This window comes from Carassius gibelio, chromosome B20 (assembly GCF_023724105.1).
Source record: "Carassius gibelio isolate Cgi1373 ecotype wild population from Czech Republic chromosome B20, carGib1.2-hapl.c, whole genome shotgun sequence".
In the NCBI taxonomy this organism is placed as follows: domain Eukaryota; kingdom Metazoa; phylum Chordata; class Actinopteri; order Cypriniformes; family Cyprinidae; genus Carassius; species Carassius gibelio.
The window spans coordinates 20,267,580-20,294,364 of NC_068415.1; positions in this window are offsets into that span (position 1 = coordinate 20,267,580).

Here is a 26,785-nt window from a genome sequence, read left to right on the forward strand (position 1 = left end):
TTCAACTCAATGCATATTTAAATATGCCTGTTTTAACCATGTGAACAATTAAAAATACCTGCTTGAGCTTTCCCTCAACATTGGTTTAAAGCGCAAGTATGGATTCATGAAAGTCAGAAAAATAATAATAAAATATATATTATTAAGATATATATCATTATTATTTTTTGTTGTAGTAGTAATTTATTTATTCATAAACACAGCACATTAAAAATACATAAAAAACAAATATGAATATTAGAAAACATGTTCATATATTTGAATATACAGTAAATTTAAAACTGCTTCATTGCTTATTTTGTCCAACAATTTATACTTCAAATGTGTATAAATGTGTGGCGTTATTTTTCAAACCCATAAGAAGCCAACACAAATGCTGAAAGTACATTTCTAAGAACCTGTCGCAAATGTTTTAAACATCTTTAGAAGATTTCTCCTTTTCTTTATCATGGAAAAGCTTATTTGTCAATGATCTAGAAATGGCTGAACACTGTTTGGTTCAAAATGTTTCTCTTGTGTTCTGGAAGGTAGTAGACATTTCAGGCTTGTGCAGCTTCACGTTTCTCTAGGTCATGGGGTGCTATCGGCTCTGGCATCCCTTCCATCCTTCCTGTCATGATAAAGAGGCTGTTCTCTCTGAACATGTGCTCTGCATGCCATAATCCTCAGCAGACAAGCTGGGCTGTGTGTTTTATCCAGGGCTCATCTCTGTGTGATGGTGTGTGTCTGTGGGACGTGTCCTGCTGACCTCAGTCTTGCTGGGATGTTTGAGATTGTGATCCTGTCATCAGTGTTTCTATTCCACAGCCGACATGCAGACATCCATCAGGAACGGTGGTGACAGCATGAAGATCACTTCATTTATCCTCAGATGCTCACACAGAGAGACTCAGAGAACTGGTAGCCCCCCCCCCCCCCCAAAAAAAAATAAAAAAAATAAAATAAAAATAAAATAAAATAAAAACCTTTAAGCTATAGTACAGCTATAAATCTGGATAATTCAATACCATACCCGTCAACAGTTGCCCATTACACATTTGTCAGTTACCACAGAAAATTATTTTGAATAATCCTATTCATTCAAAAATACAATGGCATTTTTGTTTAGTTTTGTAAAAAAATAAAATTCATTAAAGAGTAGAAGTATATGGGTCCAACCAACAGATGTACGTTTTTTGAAGTGGACGTTTATGAGCATCAGTGTTCAAATTAGCTAGTGTTATCTACAATGCATTCAGTGTGACCTGCTGTATGCAACATAATTCAATTAAGAATGTTTAAAATTACATTTGAGTTCCCTAAATTTAAACTTAAGCAGCAAACATGAGCTAGAATCGTAATTTGATTTGAAATTTAATGATGAACAATTAAAATGAATTTAAGATAAGACAATTTTGCCAAAACAAACTTTGAATGTTTGGGTGACAGCCTTTTTTAATTGATAAAATGAACGAACGAACGGTGAATGACTGAATGCATTTCAACTGAACCTCTTGTGTGGTGCATCCAATTCCATTTAAATTCCACTTGAATTAAACCAGTTCTTAAAATTTATATTTTATAAATGATAAATTTAATAAAAAGTTTTGTTTTATGTATTGAGTAGTAGCAGTCGAGATAGTTGTATTTAATAATAAAAAAGAAAGCAGAAATGAAATTTAATAAAATGTTAATATTAATGTATTAAATATAAGATTGAAATATAAACATTTATAAGATTATAAGATTAAAACTTACATTTAAAAAGGACGACTAAACTAAACTAAACTAAAATAAACAAAAATTAAATAAAATTATATATTAAAAATTGTCAACACCACATAAAATTACTAAAACAATCTAAAATTAGGATGAAAATGTAACATATGAAGATAAAAGCTAATTACAAATATTCATAAATACTAGTATTTAAATGATACTGATAATCAGCACATATTGAGGTGAGACCTGATTTTATTATTTGATACTATATATATATATATATATATATATATATATATATATATATATATATTTTTTTTTTTTTTTTTGTCTACTGAAAGTATGAAAGTACTGAAAGATGTTTCATGAGCTGAGCAATTGGCATATGTTGTTTTCATTCCTGTCAAAATTTTTACATGGCGCAACCCTGACTAAGGTTTCATTTGCTGAAACTACAACCAAGTAGCTACTTTGTGTGTTTACATTACCCAATAGAAAAAAAAAAAAAAAAAAAAAAAAAAAAGATAAACCATTGTTAGATGACCAACATGTTATTACATTTTGATGATAGATGAAAGGGTTAAACAGGTTGCTTTTTATGTTGAATTGCATGTTTGTTAATAGCTCTGCTACTTCTTTTATTGAACACAGAACTTTCATTTAAAGCACAACTTCCTTTTTCCAGTAGAATAGCTTTCTGTTTATACAACTGTGAACTATGTACAGCTCATCAGGTCTTGAGACAGAGTGTAAACTATCTCAGGGGAAGAGAGGACTCCGGCTCCAGGTGTCTGCAAGTAAGGAATCAATCTCAGCCTTTTCTAAGAAGCATTTCCCCAGATTTCACTGCAGAACCCAAGAGGTCACGGTCAGACAAAGGGGTTAAATCCCTGCCAGTGTTTTCTTGATCATTTCACCATTTGTCAATGACAAGAGCGTCTATGTCTGGATGCCGGTGTGCGGATACAGCTGGGGATCATTAAGAGAGAAACGGAGACCCACAGTGGAGACGGCTATTCATCTTCTCACAGACCCGCTGCCTTTTCCTGCTCCAACACAGGAGCGAAACTCCAGAGTCCAGCTCAGCCTGAGACCGACTGACAAAAGGCCTACACCTCACAGCTCAGGAGGAACCTTCTGCTCTTCATCAGAACAAAACCTCATCCTCTTCATCAATGTCACAGTCTTTCAGTGCTCTCCACTTCACAGCCGTCAGTGGGGAATCTGTAGCCGCGTGGTTCCGGAGGCCCTACAGAGCTGTGTTTTTCTGCTTGTCTGAGCTCTATGTATCATTTGTCTTCTCCTTTCTTCTTATTGTAATGTTTGTCTCTTTTTTTCATACTGTTCCACTATTGCTAAATGAAATGCTTTCAGAGAAATGCTGAAAATGGATTGCTTGGGAGCTAAAGATATTAAAGGAAAAATATCACAGTAAGAATATTCCCACATTACACCATAACACAACTGTGTGTGTTGGAAAGTTCATATAAAACTATAAGATAAATATGTATATGTGAATGTATATAGTTCAAATAAACACACACACACACATACACACACAAATATATACAGAAAAAAAAGTTAATTGTGAGTTGTGCAATTTATCTCAATTTATTCTGCAGGAATAACAACAAAACAAATCTTAATTTATGTGTTGTTTGTTAGGCTTGGATTTAAAAAAGTGATGCTTTATTACCCCATGAATAGGTGGTTTTGTAGGGCTGAGTGAGGAAGAGGGGTCACAATCATCACAAGGTCTCATTCTTTGAAGTACAAGGATGAGTGAGATGTGATGTAATTATCCTGGATCTGGAGTGAGAGGCTCTTTAATGTAGTTTCTTCAGGCGTCTCTTATCAGTCACATACAGACACAGGATGCAAAGACCTGGAAGAACATGTGCTTGAATTCTTCATACACACTATAACAACTGATAACCTTATAGAGCATAGTGAATTTTTTTCTTTTTGTGATTTAATTCTTCAATGTGTCCTATTTGGTCTTATCTCTCTAAAAAATATGGTGAAAATCTAATTAAAGAAATATGTGCGACACTCAAATGAAATCATTACAGAGAAACTATGGTAGGTGCAATACACTTGTGATATTGCTTTCGTTACTGACCTGCGGAAATTAAGCCCTAATGAAAACCAAAACTGATTTCATGGCAGAATGAAATACATTCACACCCTGTATAATGTAATCCAGTCTGTTATATTGCACTTTTACACTTGGCAAGCCTAATATTAAACACATAATTGCAAATCTCCAGATTGCACAATTTTTTGTAAGGTTTTTCAATCTAAAAAAAGAAATAAAAAGAAATAAATTCAACAATGCAGAAATTTGACTTATATTGCACCTTAAACTTTTCAATAAACTTTTCAATATTCTTTATAATCAAAAAAAGAAAAAATAAAAAAAAATACATATATTGTTTTTTTCAATAATTACATAAATGCATAAACCTGTCAGAGGCTAAGTTACAGTTTTATGTAAATATCACTTTAGATTGGGCATTTAGAATCTTACTATAGAATTATTCTGATTAATTTTTTTTTTTTTTTTTTTTTTTTCTGATGTTGTATACTGAAAAATTATCATCTCGTTTTACAGTATATAAGTCAAAACATTATTTAACATCACTAAATCATCCAGTGTAAATCAATTTATAATTATTTCCATGAGTTAAATCAAGTAGAAATAGCTCTAGGTAACAATCGAAGGTGACCCGTTTTTACAGTGTAAAATACATAAATGAAAATATCTCCAACATCAGCCAATGGAACCAGACATCAGTCCATATTTGATTAATTACATAAAAAAACCTCTCTATTCACTTTAGTTCAGACTGTAATCTTGTTAAATGGCAGTGACTGCTGAGATGCGCTGCAGGGCAAAGTTTATTTAATGGGTTTATGGTCATTGTGTAATTGTGAAAAGTGCCCTATAGTGAACTATTGAAATGATGAAAAAAAAAAAAAAAAACCTTTATTCATCACTCAAATTATCATGTACTTATCAATGCTTTGAATTTCACGGTGTGAAAAAATCCAATGGGTATCATTAGTTAAAATTTAATCCATTTACTAACATCTTACAACGAGCAAGACATTTGTTACACTATTTTATTAATCTTTGTTAATATTAGCTAATAAACTAATTAGCAATAACTGAGATTTCAGGCCATTTCAAATATTATTTTGATGTAACAAAGTGGTTATTTCGAAGGGTGTGAGTTGTTAACTTACTTTTTTCAAATGAAGCTTACCATTAACACCATTATATTGTTAAATCAGGGTGATTCTTGAACACAGAACACACACAAACACAAGATGTGGGATTTATAGCATATTCAATCATATCGCGATGGAGGCATTAACTCCTCTCACGTGACTTTCCTCTATTCATTCTCAATCACCCCCCACCAAACTCATTCCACTCTTAAGGGAATTTGTTCAAACTCAGTGGGGTCAGATGAGGCGAGAGGGACATGGACTCCTGCTTTAACTTAACCCTCTGGTTTTGCTGCTGTACAGTGTTTCTTTAGAGAAACTAGTGATTTATACACTTTTTAGTGTTATATTTTGCAATATTTGCATTGTTTTATTTTTGTACTACAATATTTTTTTCTCATCCAATATTTTGAAGAGGTACTGCTACCTTTGCCTTTTCGGTGGAAACGCACAGGCTGCTAATTTCCATGCATGATCATTTTGAGCTGTAACTAGTAAAGAGGAAGAGATGATTGTTCACGTGCTGATTGAACTCAGGCATTACAGCGATGTCAGACATAGCAACAGTAACTAAGAGGGGCAGGTTTTTCCGAAGGGTCAATTTTGGACAAAATTAACAAAGTTCAGCTTTAGCACCTTCACTTTCCTCAATATGATATCTGAGGACCCATGAACAGGGGCATAACAGAAAAGCAAAACATATTTCCCTTGTTACCAGGCAATGTCCTATTTTAAAAGCATGAGCAAATATTCAGAATATTAAATAAGACACCTGGACTATAGGGTACAGCGGGACCACCTGGAGTAAAAGTTCCTGTAGCGAATCAGCTTAAAGGGGAAATATGAATAATCAATCATAACTAGTTATGATTAATTATAAATATTTAGATCTGCTGTAAGAATTTACTTTACCACTCAGTGTCAACTGTCTATCAATTCTAAGAACGTTCATTTCCTGATGATTAGGGACTTCAGTTATGAGCAAACAATGAACAACCTCAAATGTGATACAAGTAAGACTTTATTAACTACATAAACACTTAAACTAGTCTAACACACACACACACACACACACACACACACACACACACACACACACACACACACACACACACACACAAGCATACAGTGGACATAGGAAACGTGTTAAAGCTTAAGCAGTACAGAGACGAGAAATAAAAACCATGAAGCTATCATATAATTTGACATTCAGCAGATCTACAGCCTGAAGGAAACAACAGTTCCCTTTCAGTCGGTCACTCTCGACGCCACGTCGGATGACCGACGAATATGGGATATCGCTTCGATAGACCAATCTACTTCGAGTGTAAACTAAACGAGCCAATGCACATTGGCATGCAATTATTGCATCCAGCTGCCGCTGATCACTGCGTGAGTATAAGAGGGCAGCAGGTGCAATGCATACCAGCTTTTCGCTTCGGAGCCGAGCGTTAGTATCGCTCTGCTCAACTGTGTCTGCTGTGAACTACGAGTTCAGCACGCTCTCGGAAGCTTCGTGTGTTGGCGAGACGGCGCTTCAGCGGCGGTCGTTCCTGTGTCGAGTGGATTTGCACACTTCAGGTTGCACTACCCCTGTCGTTTTGCAAGCGGCCATCCCCCCTGTGCGCCTCAGCACTGAAAGAGCATTTCCTAAAAGAGCAAATTCTCTCTAAAAGAGCTTCACGGGTGCGTCTTTGTAAAGACGACGGATCGTCCTTATAAGGATGCCGTTTCACCCGTGCGTTTCTGGGTGCGGTCGTTACCTGGCACCGGGTGATGGTCACCGGGTGCCGGTGCCTCGTTCTGGCGGCCGACAGACGAGAACCACTTCCGGCAGTAGCGCGAGTGGTTTGAGGATCACAGTGGTGGCAAACCCCGCAGGGAACCAACCCTCTGGGGACCATCACTCCTCTAGCACCTCCGATCCAGTGGAGCAACCCACGGAACGCGCTGGGCCCTCTTCAAGGAGCGTACCAGCGGTATCCAGTGGGACTCCCCCCGACCAGATGTCGATCTCAGCATCGGAGGGAGAGCTGTCGGATCACGGTTCGGTTGCGCTACCGTCCTCTGGGATGGTGACAAAGCCTGATTCGGATCCCGAAGTGGCAGCTATGCTTTCCCGGGCCGCCGAGAGGGTAGGGCTCGAGTGGAATCCCCCACCGCGTCCCGAGCCCTCACGGCTGGATGATTGGTTTCTCGGGGTGGTGCGCGCTGGTTCTCAGCGCCCCACCCCAGTGCCTTTCTTTCCGGAAGTGCATGACGAGCTCACCAAGTCGTGGATGGCACCTTTTACTGCCAGAAACCAGCCGGGGGGCTCCTCCTCCCTCACCACCCTCGAGGGCGGTGCAGCGAAGGGGTATTCAGGAATCCCGTCGGTGGAGCGGGCGGTAGCGATGCAATTGTGTCCTAAGTCCGCCGCCTCCTGGCGTGGAGACCCAGTGCTCCCTTCCCGGGCCTGTAGGCACTCGTCTGGTCTGACCGGCAGTGCCAATGTGGCTTGCGGGGAAGCTGCTTCCGCCTTACACGCTATGGCGTTACTGCAGGTGCACAAGGCTAAGGCACTGAAAGACCTGCACGAGGGTGGTCACGATCCAGCGCTTCTGGAAGAGCTCCGAACCGCCACTGACCTTGCGCTTCGAGCGACGAAGGTCACCGCGAGTTCGCTGGGTCGTGCGATGTCCACATTAGTGGTCCAGGAGCGCCATCTGTGGCTGGGTCTGGCAGACATGAGGGACACCGACAAGGTCCGGTTTCTCAATGCCCCTGTGTCCCAGACCGGCCTCTTCGGCGACGCTGTCGAGATTTTGGCCCAGCAATTCTCGACTGCCCAGAAGCAGACTGAGGCGATCCGACACATCCTGCCCCGGCGGGCAGGTGCTGCTATCTCCACCCACCCGCCGGCTGCAGTGCCCCAGCCTGCTCGTCGCCGAGGGCAGCCCCCTGCATCCGCCCCTGCTCACGCGTCGCATCTGCAGCAGCCTCCAAGTGGTGCCGTTGAGCTGGGCACAGGCAGGCTGCCCCTCCCGTCCTGGCCCCCGTCAAACCTGACGGTAAGCAGAAGAGCAAGAGGCCCTGGGACGGGTGACCCAGAGAGAGGTAGCTGCTTTCTGGGGGATGGTGTAGGCACCTCTCCCTCCCCTGGAGGAGGGCCAGGCGGAGAATTTGGAAATCTCGACAAGAGAGTAGTTTCCTCCCTCTCTGGGTCCCAGGAGGGCACGGAGAGTTGCGGACGGCCAAGCACCGGACCTCACTCATCCTCCTCCTTCGCCAGATGGCAGCTGCGGGCGGTTCGAGAGCGTCAACAAAGGCCCTACTCACGCACCCTCTGCCAACCCGTGGAACCAGGTGAGCCCTGCACCCCACACTCGCACCACACTCCGGCCTGCTCACAAGCCGCCCGAGTTGGGCCCCTGTGTTCCACCTCGCTGCCCCACTGCGGGTACGGCTGTGGTTCTGCTGGTCCCGCTTGTACGGTTCTTAGGCGCCTGGTCAGCGCTACCCAGCCCGTCTCGCTGGCTTCTGCGAACCATCAGCCTCGGCTATGCGATTCAGATCGCCCGGCTTCCCCCCAAGCTCTGCGGTGTCCGCTTCACTACAGTGGAAGCGTCCGATGCCCCTGTCTTGCGGAAAGAGATCGCAGTCCTACTGGCGAAGGCCGCGATAGAGCCGGTCCCTCCAGCCGATATGAGGAAGGGGCTTTACAGCCCGTACCTCATTGTACCCAAGAAAAGCGGTGGGTTACGACCGGTCTTGGATCTGCGAGTTTTGAATCGGGCCCTCTATCGGCTACAGTTCAAAATGTTGACACAGAAACGCATTTTCAGGTGCGTCCGTCCCCAAGATTGGTTTGCAGCGATCGACCTGAAGGACGTGTACTTTCATGTGTCCATACTTCCGCGCCACAGACCTTTTCTGCGGCTTGCGTTCGAAGGACTAGCATATCAGTACAAGGTCCTGCCCTTCCGGCTGTCCCAGTCTCCCTGTGTCTTCACGGAAGTCACGGAGGCAGCTCTCGTTCCTCTCAGAGAGCAGAGTGTTCGCATTCTCAATTGGCTGATACTAGCACAGTCTCGAGATCAGTTGTGCGAGCACAGGGATGTGGTGCTCCGGCACCTGAGCCTGTTGGGCCTTCAGGTCAGCTGGGAAAAGAGCAAACTCTCACCATTGCAGAGGATCTCTTTTCTCGGTATGGAGTTGGATTCGGTCGAACAGACAGCACGCCTCACAGAGGAACGTGCGCGGTCGGTGCTAGCCTGCTTGAATACGTCCAAGAGCAGGACGGCGGTCCCACTGAAACTCTTTCAGAGGCTCCTGGGGCATATGGTGGCCACAGCGGCACTTACACCGCTCGGCCTATCACATATGAGACCGCTTCGGCACTGGCTTTATGGCCGAGTCCCGAGGTGGGCGTGGAAGCGCGGCACTCACCGGGTCCAAGTTACACCGGCCTGTCGCCAAACCCTCACTCCGTGGTCAGATCTGGCATTCCTATGGGCAGGGGTGCCCCTAGAGCAGATCTCCAGGCATGCTGTGGTTTACACGCATGCCTCCACCACCGCCGGGGGGGCCACGTACAACGGGCATGCAGTCTCAGGGGTTTGGACGGGCCCGCAGCTGCAGTGGCACATCAATTGCCTAGAGTTGTTAGCAACGCACCTTGCCTTGAACCGTCTCAAAGGTCTCTTACGAGGCAAGCCTGTGCTGGTCCGATTGGACAACACTGCGACTGTTGCGTACATCAACCACCAAGGTGGTCTGCGCTCTCGTCGCATCTTGCAACTCGCCCGCCACCTCCTCCTTTGGAGTCAGAAGGTTCTGAGGTCACTTCGTGCTGTTCACATTCCAGGCCTGCTCAGTCGTACAGCCGACGAGCTGTCTTGAGCAATGCTCCCGGGAGAATGGCGACTCCATCCCCTGACGGTCCAGCTGATTTGGAGGCGGTTCAGAGCCGCTCAGGTAGACCTGTTTGCTGCTCCAGAGACCTCTCACTGCCAGGCTTTCTACTCCCTGACCGAGGGAACTCTCGGCACGGACGCACTGGCACACAGCTGGCCGCGGGACCTACGCAAGTATGCGTTTCCCCCAGTGAGCCTTCTCGCACAGACGTTGTGCAAAGTCCAGGAGGACGAGGAGCAAGTCTTACTAGTAGCGCCATATTGGCCTACTCGGACCTGGTTCCCCGAACTAGTGCTCCTCTCGACAGCCCCTCCTTGGCTGGTTCCTCTGAGGAGGGATTTACTGACTCAGAGACGGGGCACCATTTGGCACCCGCGTCCAGACCTTTGGAAACTCCATGTTTGGTCCCTGGACGGGACGCGGAGGTTCTAGGTGACCTACCCCAAGAGGTAGTTAACACCATCACTTCGGCAAGAGCACCGTCTACGAGACACGCCTATGCCTTGAAGTGGAACCTGTTCGTTGAGTGGTGTTCTTCTCGCCGAGAAGACCCCCGAAGATGCCCGATTGCGGCCGTGCTATCCTTTTTGCAGCAAGGGTTGGAGCGAAGGCTGTCTCCCTCCACCCTCAAAGTCCAGGTTGCCGCTATTGCTGCGTACCATGACCCTGTGAATGGGAAGTCTTTGGGTAAGCATGACCTCATCATCAGGTTCCTTAGAGGGGCCAGGAGGTTAAATCCATCCCGGCCCCCCTGTATACCCTCTTGGGACCTGTCTCTAGTGCTTAAATCACTACAGCAGGGCCCATTCGAGCCTTTGCATTCAGTTGAGCTAAAGTTTCTTTCATTGAAAACTGTGCTCCTGCTTGCACTGGCCTCCATCAAGAGGGTAGGGGACCTGCATGCATTTTCGGTCAACGATTCGTGCCTAGAGTTCGGGCCGGCTGACTCCCAGGTAATCCTGAGGCCCCGGCCTGGCTACGTGCCCAAGGTTCCCACTACACCCTTCAAAGACCAAGTGGTGAACCTGCAAGCGCTGCCCCTGGAGGAGGCAGACCCAGCCCTGGCTTTGCTTTGTCCTGTTCGAGCATTAAGGTGCTACGTGGACCGGACGCAAAGCTTCAGGACCTCAGACCAGCTCTTTGTCTGTTACGGAGGCCGGCAGAAGGGGAATGCCGTCTCTAAGCAGAGGATGGCCCACTGGATTGTGGATGCCATAACCCTGGCTTATCAGGCTCAGGATGTGCCCTGCCCATTCAGGCTTCGAGCTCACTCAACTAGAAGTGTTGCATCCTCCTGGGCGCTGGCTCGTGGCGCCTCGCTGACAGATATTTGTAGAGCTGCGGGCTGGGCGACCCCTAACACGTTCGCTAGGTTCTATAGCCTTCGTGTAGAGCCGGTATCCTCCTGTGTTCTCACCTCAAACGGGTAGTGGCACTGAGAGGCCCCGGTTAGTGTCGGCTTGCTAAAACTGCTCCAGAGTGTCCGAACTGTAGACCCTGTTGAGTTCCTCCATCACCCTAGGCAGCTGGACGCGGCGGAACGTCCGGCGCCAGGCCTTCATGATGAATCCGTGAGAACCATGGAAGGCTGGGCTCCATATTGTGACCTAAGCGGTACTCGTATGTGTATAGTCCACGGTATAGCCTTAGAGCCCGTGTTTCCCCGGCAGACTTCTGCCTTCCCAAGAGGGTTTTAATCACCTCAAATTTCTCCGTATACTCCTAAACGGATGCTATATGTGTATTTGCCTCCGAGACCTCCTTCGGGAAGGATGGGGCTTCCGCAGCGTCCCGGCTCCAAGCGGACCGGGTACGTTTTCCCAGTGTTATCCAATCTCACCCAGCGAGGTAGTGCTTTGACAATGGTGAGTGGAGCTACTTGTTCTGAGCCCCGGCCTACACCTAATAGGGGCGCAGGCGGCTCGCACAGGGCACTGGAAGGGGCAGCACCCATGGCGCTTTGATAGGGATCCCATATTCGTCGGTCATCCGACGTGGCGTCGAGAGTGACCGACTGAAAGGGAACGTCTCGGTTACGTATGGTAACCCTCGTTCCCTGAAGGAGGGAACGGAGACGCCACGTCCCGTCGCCATGGTTGCTGTACCGCCGCTGAGCTGCCGGGTTCCCGGCTCGGCTCCTCAGCGAAAAACTGGTATGCATTGCACCTGCTGCCCTCTTATACTCACGCAGTGATCAGCGGCAGCTGGATGCAATAATTGCATGCCAATGTGCATTGGCTCGTTTAGTTTACACTCGAAGTAGATTGGTCTATCGAAGCGATATCCCATATTCGTCGGTCATCCGACGTGGCGTCTCCGTTCCCTCCTTCAGGGAACGAGGGTTACCATACGTAACCGAGACGTTTCTTAGTTCAAATACACCTTTGAAAAAGGTGCATATTATACTTAATGTATCAATTAATAAGACTAAGTTTGATACTTACACATCTCGCCTTTTTGAAAAAGAGTCCTGATGCACTTTGGGGCTCCAGTTGGTCTCTGCTGAAGTGAGTTGACGAGAAAGACCAGTTCGAATCAGAGGATCTTGATGTATGGAAAGTCAATGCTGAAGGCCTGGCGCAAGCTTAGGGAGGGTTTTAAGGCTCTTAGCTCAGCATTCTCTCCTGGAATTCCTGAGAATTCTGGTGATCAGTGATCCACGTATATAGGGTAATGATGTCACATAGATGAGGTTATATTAACTAGTGATCCATCATGAGCAGGCATTAAACATATACAAATCACAATGTTCAAGAACAGTAACAGCATACACAATGCCCTAAAGTATATGTATAAGGTTTTTCTATGAATTAATTAGAGACGAGACCCTTTTTATGCGCATTATGTGTCTGTTTTTGAGAGATTTGTGCTAAGAGTTGCTTTGCACATTCCTGGGAGCCGTAAACCTAGTGTTATCAGATAGTGTGCCTTTGGTTGCTATGGATCCACAGGCCTGTTCTGGATTTTTTTATGTGATAGTTGCATTATGGGGGAAGGGTCCATAGACCCTTTGGTTGGATGAGGGGGCATTAGATATTATTTGTTAAATATAACAAATAGTTTTGTGTCTGATTGGTCCAAATGCTACATTCCTTAAATTTTATTTCTCCTACAACACAAAATAGCAACCAGCGCAAACACAGTGCTTTCCTAATTACCTGTTTCTCGCTATGCACTGATCCGTGAGTTCACTGAGTGCACTGACAAAAACTGATGTCAGGGTAATTCATTGTAATATTATGAAGAATGTTACATATATTTTGAGAAAATTAAGTTTCTAAGTAACTAATAAAAAAAAAAATAAAAAAAAAAAAACAGAAGTTATGCTAAAAAGAAGATATCACCAATAACAATTGTGAGTTTTGTGTATGTGTGGTTTCAGTTCTTCCTACATTTTGTCACAAGTCGGTCAGGCTCAACACCCACAGCGCACTCCCTCACTCGAGCATTAATCACCAGCACTTGTACACAATCCAATCATTTAATCACCCGCACCTGATCTCATTCACTCACCACCACACACAAGCACACACCTCAGTCACTTAATTTGTCCGATCTTGTAGCTTCTATACAGACCCACTCCGGTCTCAAGCTACTTGCAGTGATGTTCATACTAACCTTTCTACTTACCTCTTTGCCAGCTTATTTCTCCTAGGCTCCTGTGTTTCTCCATCATTCCTCCAGCAATCCCTCTTTCATTGATCTCCTCACCAGTGTTACCCCCACGGTGTGTGCAATGATTCCTCCATCCTGGTCTCCCCACTGTCGGTACAAAGATATCCCATGTCAATTCCAGTCATCAAAACCTTACTCAAAGGCTTCTGTGGATCTACTCACCTTAATCTCACCCTGCTTGCTTCTATTTCTGTTTCAAAATAAGCTGTACTATCATTAACCTTCTGTTCTGGAGTCCGTTTTTATTTATTTGAATAATTATTTGAATAATTTTACTGCAATTGTGGGTTTTTTTTTTGGTTGAATCATGATTTGTTCGTGAAAATGTGCAGTTATTTTATATGTGGTTTTAGTTGTTCCTTTTTCCTTTTCAATAAGATTTTGTATGAAATTATTTAGTAAATTATTATTTATTTTTTTTCATGAAAGTGTTAATTGCGCATACACATGCTTCGTGACCAGTAAACCATTTGTTGAAATGGAATATATAAATGTTCAAATACATATGTTGCTATATCCAAAGGAAACTGCATATGGGGAATCATTTTGCCATATAACTGTTATATAGGCCCCTGCTGGTCTTTTGCTGGGGGCTTTTACCCCAAACCTGTGTTAACTTAGCTTTTAACAAACATCAGTTTTTAACAAATTATGCTGGTCCATCAATTTTACGTAAAATATACTGCATATTGATGGAGCAACATAATTTATTTATAAATCAAATACAATTAGATTTTCCTTGGGTGAGGGAAGGGGGAAGGGAGGGGGTTCAGCACCATTCTATTCTACTTGATATGATGTTTACTTTTTAAAATAAATGAAGTCAGACGACAGGCTTAGATGTGGCTCTGTGGGAAATAAATGTTGCCAAGATACAGTAATTAGACTGAAGCCACACATGGGATGAATGTCTATGAGATCTATTAGATTACACATTGGATTCCAGGAACAGTTTGAGGCTTATTGAAGCAGATGAGCTGTCATTGCCACCTCCTGACAGCAGTGTAAATTTGCTTCCAAGTCAGGCTGTATTTTGCATAGTCCACATCTTAAGAAGGCAGAGTTTGGTGAAAAGTCCAGTGTAAATATGAATTATTCTATCCCATTAATGAAAGTCAACATTAAATCAATCCACGTAACACATTGCCTTAATGAGGGAGGTCTGTGCAGGCTAAGTCTGTTCAGCTTTGATTAGAAATACCAGCCTACGGATCGGGTTTCCAGCCTCCGACTCAACACAACAAATATATCCGCAATCACCAAAACTGGGAATCAGGCCATAATCTTCTTATGAGCCGAATACAAATGTATAGATGTGAATTCAATTAGCTGAGGCCTTTTGTCAGACTGCATATTGTACATTTTGTAAGATGTTCAACAAATTGTCTTTTAATTGATTTCTCTATTGGGGGTGTAATTGTGCCCTCTCGTTGCAGGACAGGGGGCAGATGGTAACAAATGGTGACACCTCTGTTTCAAATGGAGCAGATTCATTAACACCCATACTGTAGTATAACGAGATGTTCCCTGGCTGCTCTTTTTACACCACTCAGACTGTCTACCACACATCAATAGAGGAGGTTAAACACATGGTTTGTAGGTGAGAAGTGTTTTCATAAGATGCACTGATCCAGTACAATGCATTGTAATGTCACACTCGGTAAAAAACAACAACAACAACAACAACAACAACCATAATGCTACAGTCATATGCACAGTATTTAGATCTGCAGCAGAAATAATAAAACAATAATAAAATGTACCCTTTGCATTTGGTTTAGAAAAAAATTGTGTACCATTTTCATGATTAAAAATATTAAAATGAATGACTCAGAAAAAAAATATCTAAGGTAACCTTTACAGTATGTAAATATTAACATTTTACATGTCTTTATTATTATTATTATCATTATTATTAATAAAATAAAAAATGTGTTTAAATTTGTGAAGACAATAATAATAATAATAATAATAATAATAAATAAAATACCAAAAAATAAATAAATAATGAAATAAAAAATGTTAATAAATGTAATGAATTATTCATTCATGAATAGCACCATAAGATTTCACAACCTTTCTCATAGCCTTTTATTTCCATATAGTTGAATTACTTCATATGTTAAAAATAAAATTGATCTTTCTTTATTTCTTTGTTTCTTTCTCTCAAAATGATTAAAACATTCAGTTCCAATTTATATTGTCCCTAATTCCTCTGTACTTAAACTGTGGTTACATCCCTCATACACATGTAGTTACTTTGTAAGTACTGTATACATTGGTACATTTTATATATAGCTGAACTATTTCTGTAACTACACACAACAACCCTGCGAATGGTTAAAATGTGTACCAGGACATACTGTATATAACTACATTTTGTAACAACAAAATGTATAAGAGTTATTGGAACCATTTGATCCAGGGGGTGGAGATGGGTAGGTTTAGAGGGTGGATAGGGATGGGTATCGTTAAAGTGCATCCATCCATCCATCATCTTCTGCTTATCCGGGGCCGGGTTGCGGGGGCAACAATCTAAGCAGAGACGCCCAGACTTCCCTCTCCCTAGCCACTTCTTCCAGCTCTTCCGGGGGGACCCCGAGGCGTTCCCAGGCCAGCCGGGAGACATAGTCCCTCCAGCGTGTCAGAGCACTTTCCAGCACCCCTCCCAGAGACTCCAAGAGGGCCGGGTAGTCCTCACTGACATTCGGCCGTAGGCACAAATGACAGTGAGAGATCTATCCCCGACTCGAAGGCACAGGGAAGCGACCCTCTCATTCACCAGGGTGAACTCCAACACATGGCAGCTGAGCTGGGGGGCTATAAGCAAACCCACTCCAGCCCTCCGCCTCTCACCATGGGCAACTCCAGAGTGGTAGAGAGTCCAGCCTCTCTCAAGAAGTTTGCTTCCAGAGCCCAATCTGTGCATGGAGGTGAGCCCGACTATCTCTAGTCGGTACCTCTCGACCTCGCGCACAAGCTCAGGCTCCTTCCCCGCCAACGAGGTGACATTCCACGTCCCTAAAGCCAGATTCCGTGTCCAGAGATCGGGTCGTCGGGGGTCTCGCCTACGACTGTCACCCGATCCTCTATGCACCGGCCCCTTATGCTCCCTCCTGCAGGTGGTGAGACCACAGGAGGGCGGCCCCATGTCACTCCTTCGGGCTGAGCCCAGCCGGACCCCATGGGGGAAGGCCTAGCCACCAGGCACTCGCATACGAGCCCCAACCCTGGGCCTGGCTCCAGGGTGGGGCCCCGGCTGCACCATGCCGGGCGACGTCACGGTCCTTGATTTGAATGTTAATATAAGGGATTTGTGAACTGTTCTTAGTCTGGCCCGTCACCAAGGACCTGTTTGCCTTGGGAGACCCTACCAGGAGCATATAGCCCATAGTTCCCAGGATCATTCGGGTACTCAAACCTCTCCAACACAATATGGTGACAGTTCAAGGACAGGACTACTCTTATCGATACTGCTTAACGGTCCGGTATTCTTATCGGTACTTTGTGTTGTGTTACTCTGTGTTGTGTTAGGCAGTCGAAAACTTTGCATTTCTCTGTCTGCACATAATGCACTTTTGACAGATGCTTTGACAGATTGCTCGTGTTTCCGCCCTTACATGCAAAATTTTTGTTGCACTTATGACAACCAGCGTTGTCTGCATCAACTCTAGTGAAGTATAACCACACTTTGGAACGTTTAACTGTCTCCGCCATCGTCACTCTTTGTATTAAGCAGGAGTTTTCGTACTGTAAGGGGCCGTTCACATATCGCTACTAAAATCGCGTGGAAAACGCTAGGCATGCAGCTTTCTGATTTTTTCCCCAAAGCTTTCTGGCACTTGCACTCCTGAGGAGTCTGCTGTTGCTAAGCAACCATGACCTGCTCTCTCCATGAAGATGCAGAAATTTCAGCAATGGATAAATGGATTTGCAGCACTAAAAGCTGCTTGCAGTAGCACTGCTACTAAATTAATTTAAAAATCCACATACAGCTATCAGCTGTTCTTTCATCTTGGCTGAGCTTTCAATGTTGTTACTGAAAAGGTGAGGAAGTTACATGACCCACGGTGCGCTTGCGGTATTCTGAAAGTTGAGATGTCTTTAACTCGATGCAGTGCGAACACGCCTGGAAAAAAACGGGCTTGTCGCACCGTGTCGCTTCCATTATGAGCGTGTATACCGCATGCCTACATTTGAAATAACGAACTTGAGCATGCAAAAAAATGTAAATGTAAATGCAAAAGACGCGATATGTGAACAGCCCCTTATGCGTGTGTGTGCCCCGCGCTCATTCTTGTTGTGTGTGTGTGTGTGTGTGTGTGTGTGACTGACAGACAGCCTCTTTTCATGAGAGATCTTGCAGATTCCACAGACAAACGTCTTAATAATATCGCAAATTAGAAATGTTTGGTAAGGTAAAATGTGCACGATAATAAGCAAAAAATACATAGTACATTAATTTTTTTCTCCTCCAGTACCGAAAGCAGAACCGATACCATCAGATCTTACTGATACTAAGGTCTTCCATAATTTAACCCCGGGGCCATTTTAATACCAGGTTTCGGTACCCATCCCTAGGGGTGGAAATGGGATCCATGGGATGGAGTATAGGGATAGGATGGAAAACAATATAAGGGGTGGATATGTGTAGGTTTATGGATGGAAATGGGATACAGGGTGTGGAGTTTAGGGTTAGGGTGTAAAACGATCCAAGGGGTGGATATGTGTAGGTTTAGTGGTGGAAATGGGAACAAAGGGGTGGAGATGTGTAGGTTTAGGGGTGGAAATGGGATCCAAGGGATGGAGTATAGGGATAGGATGGAAAACTATATAAGGGGTGGATATGTGTAGGTTTATGAATGGAAATGGGATACAGGGTGTGGAGTTTAGGGTTAGGGTGTAAAACGATCCAAGGGGTGGATATGTGTAGGTTAAGACCTGGAAATGGGACACAAGGGGTGGAGATGGGTAGGTTTAGGGATTGAAATGGAATCGAAGGGGTTGAGATGGGTAGGTTTAGGGGTGGAAATGGGATACAGGAGGTGGAGTTGGGTAGGTTTATGGATATGTGAAGTAAGCGGAGTTGATTTAGTGCACCACTTTAGTACCAGTGTACTTACATGGATATGTGTAGGTTTAGGGGTGGAAATGGGAACAAAGGGGTGGAAATGGGTTGGTTTAGGGGTGGAAATGGGATACAGGGTGGAGATGGGTAAGTTTAGGGGTTGAAATTGGATACAGGGGGTGGAAATGGGTATGTTTAGTGGTGGAAATGGGATACAGGTGGTTGAAATGGGTAGGTTTAGGGTGGAAAACGATCCAATGGGTGGAGATGTGTAGGTTTAGGGGTGGAAATGGGATACAAGGGGTGGAGATGGGTAGATTTAGGGTTGGAAATGGGAAACAGGGGGTGGAGATGGGTAGGTTTAGGGTGGAAAACGATCCAATGGGTGGAGATGTGTAGGTTTAGGGGTGGAAATGGGATACCAGGTGTGGATATGGTTAGGTTTATGGGTGGAAATGGGATACAGGTGGTGGAGATAGGTAGGGTTAGGCTGGAAAACGATCCAAGGGGTGGAGATGGGTAGGTTTAGGGGTGGAAATGGGATCCAAGGGGTGGAGATGTGTAGGTTTAGGGGTGGAATTGGGATCCCAGGTGTGGAGATGGGTAGATTTTGGGCTGTAAATGGTATACAGGGGGTGGAGATGGGTAGGTTTAAGGTGGAAAATGATCCAAGGGGTGGAGATGTGTATTTTTAGGGGTGGGAATGGGATCCAAGGGTCGGAGATCGGTAGGTATAGGGTGGAAAATTATCCAAGGGGCAGAAATGGGTAGGTTTAGGGGTGGAAATGGGATAAACGGGGTGGAGTTGGGTTGGTTTAGGGTGGAGAACGATCCAAGGGGTGGAGATGGGTAGGTTTAGTGTTGGAAATGGGATACAGGGGGTGGAGATGGGTAGGTTTATGGTGGAAAACGATCCAAGCACAATCAAATCCTTATATTATAATCACATCGCACTTGAATAAAGTTAAAGGTGTAATCTGCCAATTGTCCTGCAGGTGACCACATTAATTTGTCTTCTTAACTCTGATTTATACTTCTGCATTGAACCTACGCTGTACCTTCTTATATAAAATAAAACAAAGCAAATAACAAGTGTCTTTTCATTTATTATACTACTTCAGTAGTTGTCCGTGACAAACAATGTTGATCTGCCGTGGTACAAGTCCTTGTGGAGACTAAAAGAATGCCATCTTCTCATGTTCTGTTGTTGTTTGCTTTTGTAGTTTTAAATAATTATTTAATGATTTTATGTTTATTTTCAACCGTCACGGCTATAATGCTTCTCAGACAAGCCGCTTCTTCTTACGCTTTTGCCATGGTTTGCGGTTGTCACTAGCAACATGCCTGTGGACTTTACATACTAGTGGTTTGTATGTGTACTGCACGTCGACGTGGACAATGACGCAGAAGTACAAATGAAAACTGACGCATGGCCTACGGCGTAAAAGCTACGGCATAGGTCCGACGCATAAGTATAAATCAGCCTTTACAATGCACTTAGGGATTTATGATTACTCCAGAGCACTCATTGATCTACAATGATTTTCAAGTGCTCCTTAACTTACAATGCTTTTGGGAAACATACCGTAATATTAGGATCAATCCTATGATCGTTTTTACGAACTTCTTAGGATTATGAAGCTTTTGGGACATGCAGCCCAGGACACCAAGCACAATTTATATGTGAAGCCTAACTTACTGACCGCTACTGTGTAACATAAGAATAATCTAATATAAAGTGTAACACTTTATTTTCCAAAAAGTTCTGTTATTCCTGTAACACTTTTGTACTTTCATTACCAAAAAGTGTTTTTTCCTGAAATTTTTTTCAAGAAAAGATTAAAATGAATGACTCAAAAATTATATATATATATATATATATATATATATATATATATATATATATATATATATATATATATATATATATGTATGCTGAAAATGACTTTTATTTTATTTTTTTACTAACAGGAAAGCTTGTAATGTCATTGTGCTCCTCTGCAATGAAAGGCTCTTTCTGTCATCTGCACTGATAGAGGGAGATTGAAGGTGGGAAGCTTTGTGTCCTGGGTCTCTTTGCTCAGATGGAATGTCCCCACCTGCTGTTATATCCATTACATGAGCAGAAGATGTGCTCTTCTGTAATCAATGGTAGAGCAGGTTCTGAGCTGAAATTGAAGCTAACCAGAGCTGTCCATTGGTGTGATGATTCAGTGGTCAGTGTGACATGAACTAAAGTTATCCCGCTACATGTGCTGAAGCACATGAGGCTAATGGTCTATAATTGCAATATAGGCTTTATTTTGTATGGGACCATAAGCAAGTTCAGTTTCACTATACAAAGAAAATAATTATTTGTCTGTAGATGCTGCATTAATATTCAAATATCAAGTAGTCTTCATACAGTCATTGCTTAAGGCAGGTAAATTTCCTTTTCTGTTCTATCTTGATAATGCTCTTATAAGCAGAGACCTGGTATAAAAGGTAAAACAAATAAAAAATAAAAAAAAATAAATAAAAAAAAAAAACCAACAAGAACAAAAAGATTTGTGTCTTAATTTAATTCTTATTATTATTTGTCCCCAAATCCTGTTGTCCTGTTGTTTTGGACACCACTAACTGTCATTCTATGAACTAAACAGACACTTTATTTGTGTTCAGATAAGAAATTAACATACAGCTTTGGAACAAACATTAAGGTGAGTAAATGATCACAGAGTTTTGATTTTGGGTGAACTATGCCTTTAAGTTTCATCTTTAGGCACCATATAAAATCATAGTAGATTCAGACTTTTATTCATTTATTTTTTTGACCACTTCAAATTTTCTTAAAATTTGATTTAAATTAGACTGCATGAAATATCATATATAGATTTCTATGGAAGCCCATTTCTGAAAAAAAAAAAAAAAAAAGGAAATTAATAAAAGTGTATTTGTAACATTTGGTCTCACAATTCATAAATGTTTTTCCTTTGAATTCTATATGTAAACATAATTCTCATAATTCTGAGGATGAGATCCATCCATCATCCATCCATCTTCCAAATTGTGAGATAAAAACACAACATAAACAGTCTTTTTTATTCAGTGTTGGAAACAGGTTTCCATATATTTCTCTGTGAAAGAAAAAACTATAAGTAAATAAGTAAAAAGCAAAAGAAGAAAAGCAAACAAATAAATTAAGGCAAAGAAAGAAAAAAAGAAAGAAAAATATCAGGAAAAATGTTTTGTGTGAGCAGTGTTCTTATATGCAAGATGAAACGTCTCATTTCAAAGACCCACTTTCCAGAAGAAAAGAGACTGGGATAAGAACAGAGAGAATTTCTCATCAAGTGTGTGTATGTGAGAACTAACACAACAGATCTGTGATTTTGCACAAAGCAGAAAAGGCTTTGTACTGTTGCTTCATTATACTTCACAGTAATTACAAACCCTTTAAAAAGGTTCTGCTATTAGTTTAGTAGTATATATATATATATATATATATATATATATATATATATATATATATTTTTTTTTTTTTTTTTTTTTTCTAAATTGTTTCTTTCCTTCTATTTATTATTACTAAATTATATTGTTAAGTGCAGACAATAAGTTAATCAGTATGACAAAACAATTATTCATGTCAATACCCATTACACCTATTCATCAAACAAATGTCAGTCGTGCAGCATCATATTTCAGAAGTTTTGTCTACAGGTTCTCCGATCCAAGTCATCGGCATATCATGATTCATCCACTGCAATGGTCCCATGTCAACCAATTAATTGTTGTGAAGTCATCTGTTGTTCATTCATCAGTCACTATATGCCATTCCCACTGGAATGTCTTCAGTCATTTAGCTGTCAGGTAAAGAAATAGATTCTCCTGTTCATTCTAGGAATCTCATTTATTGTTTCCCAGTAGACTGTCATGTGACAATAAGGCTCGGATGTCTTCTTACGCCTTTGTGAGTCAAAAACAGTATCTCAGGGGAGGATTTTCTGACAATGAATTTTATTACAAACTTCACTCCATTTGAACTGACCCTTTAAAATGTTGGAAGTGTGCTTAAATGCAGCCCACATGTGGATTTATAACCAGTATATCCAGAAGATAATCATTTTATGAATGAATGCTGCCAATGTCTAAAGAATATATACAGTTCATCTTTTAAAGTATTTATTAACATTTATTTATACATATTATTATTTACACTTACTACCCATTTCAAATATAGCTAACCATTCATATTGTAAGATTTTGTGGTGCAGCTGAATTCACCTAAAAAGGCCTGGGACATTATTTCAAACCGCCCTTTGGATATTCTTGGCTAAATCTTCTGGCTGTTTTCTGTTCTTATTGACAGTTCAGTGACATTTCAGTTATTTTAGATACAAATGGGAGGTTTCATTAAAGTTGTATTGACTGGGGCCTGTCTGTTGTTGTCCAAGTGGAACTGTTTTTTAATTTATAATGTCGATAAAATGCTCAGACTGTGCGGAGGGAATTAAAGAATATCTGAGAAACAGAGAAAACAAGAGAGACACGGAGGTTGAAAGCATGACATGTTTGGTAAAAGCTTTAAAATTGATCTTGGAGGTTTTCTAGAGAAGGTAAGTGGCCTATTTGAGAAAGGTCAGGAAATGACATTTCTAAGTAACGCTCACTACATTTAATGACATTAGGGACAATTGATGTCACTGTATGGGGTCATGAACTGCTCAGCCCATCTGTAAAGTTTTAACACCTAATGAACAGAAACAACATTAATAAACTAATAAAAAAGAAACATACTTTGCTAATGATCTTTGATAAGACTTACAGCTAATTGGCCAGATTTACTAACAGCTTATCTCAGCAGCCTCTTCGTATTCCATATAGTCAGGATTTACTACAACATGGAGCAAAATATAATGAAATGTCATTGGCTTTTGTTTTTCCCGTGACCATTGCATCATGTTAATGTAGTGTATCTTTTTGAATGAGATGTGAGTGCATTAATGGAGTGAGTGGGATTATTTTCAGTGATTAAAAACTTCTCTCTTCTTCGTATAAAGATATCGTATAGCTTCAGAAGATTTGGAATGCAACACGACTTGTTTGTAATGCTTTATACTGCATTTTATGGTAAGTTTTGCAATAAATACCTGTGACCATATTTGTATTTTCCTGTTACATGTTTTGCTACTCCAGGTGGTCCCGACCAAGCGTCAATATGTGATGAGATGAGAGTAAGAACATGTTGCTCTGACACTATCAAAACATTGCTGATTGAACATATCATCATATCAATCTACAAAGCGCTCACTTGTAATTGTATCTTTACGTTAGGATTGGATAGTCAATACAACAGAGAAAAAAGCACACCAGTTTTAATAATTTTTAGAATAAAACTTCTGGCAATAAAGCATTTGATTAAATTCATCACGATTGAAGCCAGTGCTTCAGAAGCATTCAAATTAGCTTAAGAGACATTCTTTATAGAGATGGTTGGTTGCCATTATCATTTATTGTGCCCCTTCATAAATGGAAATGGGGTAAGTCTTTCTAAAATCAAATTATGTGTTTTATATGGTGTCTTCATTACATCAAGACTTCAGGAACATAAACAAGCAATCAAAATTAGAGAGAGAAAAAACTGCAATCTATTTGTAACATTTTGTTTTGTTTTGTTTTGTTTTTTACTATTCTAAAAGACTTTTGTTTTTGTTGTTGTTGATTTCCTGGTTTAAAATAGTTTTTTAAATCCCTTTTATTTATTTATTTATTTATTTATTTTTATTGTTATAATTTTTTTTTTTTTACCCCACTAAAGACAGTTAAATACAATAGCAATACGTGCCTTTTGCTGTGATTAGGCTACTAAGCAAGTGATTAATAATTTTGTAGAATAGTAAAAAGTTATTTTAGTGCAAGGTTTTCGAGATTAGATTAGATAGATATGATGTAATACGTCCCAGTGAGAAGATGAGAGGAAATAATCACATATTTATGGCTGTTCTCTGAGAGCCACTAACAAGACCTGCTCCTCATCCTCCCTGACCCTGCACAGTGTCTTTGCGAGCAGGCTCACTGGGTGGAATGTCCCGGCCCCAAATGTTCCATCTGTGGTGAGTGAGCACATTCCTGGGTGATGCATGCTGTCTGACTGACCGAATCCAACTCCATGCCGAGAAAAAAGATCCACTATATTGGGATGAGTTTGCTCTTTTCCCAGTTGACCCAAAAACCCAAAGACCCAAGTGCTGCCTCTACAACTTTGGTGAAGACACGAGGCAACAGGGACAACCCAAAGGGCAGGACCTTGTACTGATATGCTTGACCCTAGAACACGAACCACAAGAATGGCCTGTTCTGCGGGAGGATCGAGACATGATAGTACGTGTCCTTCAGTACGATTGCTGCAAAACAATCCTGGGGATGGATGTATTCAAAATTGTGTCTCTGCATCAATATCTTGAGCGGCATTCGTGAAGTGCACAGTTCAAAACTCGCAGATCCAAGATTGGTCGTAACCCACCACTTTTCTTGGGCACAATGAAGTAAAACCCTGACCTCATATCGGCCGAAGAGGCCAGTCTGAGATACGTGAGCATTCAAGAACTGTTTCTTATCCTGCTCTCTCATGTCGGCCAGACACAGCCAGAGATGGTGCTCCTTGACCACCAATGTGGACATCGCACATCTCCTTTCTTTGCTCAAAGCGCAAGGTCCCTCGCAGGACAAAGTACTGTATGTGTAGAACTTCCCAGTCGTGACCACCTTCGTGCAGGTCTTTCAGTACTTTGGCCTGGTGGACCTGCAGTGACGCCATGGTGTGAAGCTCTGTAAGCACTACCAGTTAAGCCTGAAGAATTCTTGCAGGCTCGTGAGGACAGGCACTGGTCACCCCACAGAGTGGAAGCGACCGAAGGACACAATTGCATGGCCACCAAGTGCTCCACTGAGGGAATGCCCGTGTACCCCCACACGGCTCCACAATCGAGGGTGGTGAGAGCGGAGGAGCAACATGATTTGTTTTGGGCAGTAAAAGGTGCCTTCCACAATCTTGTGAGTGATCGACATCTGGTCTCGAGGGGAGGAACCAAAGAAAACGGGGAGCTCTCTTCACTCTGTAGAGGGGCCAGACCACTCCTCCGGCTACCCTACCTGCTGCGGAGTGCTTGAGAGGTGACGACCTCCATCTGAGGAAGCCGCCACCATGATCCTCAAATCATCCTGAGGTGCCAGATAGCGACCACATCCAGAAACGCATGGGTGATAAGACATCTTTATAAAGATGCAATCACCCGTTTGCTTTTTTTAGAGTATTGCTCTGTGCTGAAGCATGCAGGGGACACTCCTGGTGTGGCTGTCTGTCCAGCATTGATATTGTACCCGCCGAATGACAAAGAGACCACATGCATGTATTATTTTCTAGAGAGATTTAAATGCTGATTCATTGTTGTCTTTCAAAAGTTTACTGTCTGTGATTTTGACATACTGTGAGATTATTCTGTGATCTCGCCTATTTCTCTCTCATTCTCTCTCTCACTCATTCTCTCTCTCTCTCTCTCTCGCTGTCTCTCATCTGTATTCCGTTATGTCTTGTATTTGTTTTACTCTTTGTACGGTGTACGCATATTTACTCTGTGTGATTTGTAGTTTGATGTATTATTAGTTCAATTATTAAAATCCAATATATATATATTCATGATTGCTTCTGTCTAAAATGCTCACACCACGAAGTCAATGAAATGTTTGAATTTAGCTACAAAGCTTGTTACTTTTCGGTAATCTAAATTTTAGAAAGACAGTAGAATGGTTTCATGGCCAGAAACTATTTTTGTGTGATAACTTTATTGAAAGTTGACAAGTTAATCTTATGGCCATTTGGTGGACAAACCACTGTTTGATTTGCGGTAACTCACAGTAAGAGATTTCACTATAATTGATATGAAGAATGAAATATTGACATATTAATGCGTAAATTACAGTGCCTTGTAACGAGTTATTGATATATACAATTGACCTATTTTTCATATTTTTATATATACGACCAAGTACGGCTACAACAATAAAACCTAAATAAAAATTTTTTTCGCTGTAACTAGGCTACAATTACTTTTTGAAGTTGTTCTAAAATAGGAACCAATGCGTGATTCACTATTAGTTCTATAGATTCAGTTTTCTATGTATTCTGTGTAAAAAAACACCTGTGTGGAGTTTTTATATTCTCTCTGTGTTGAT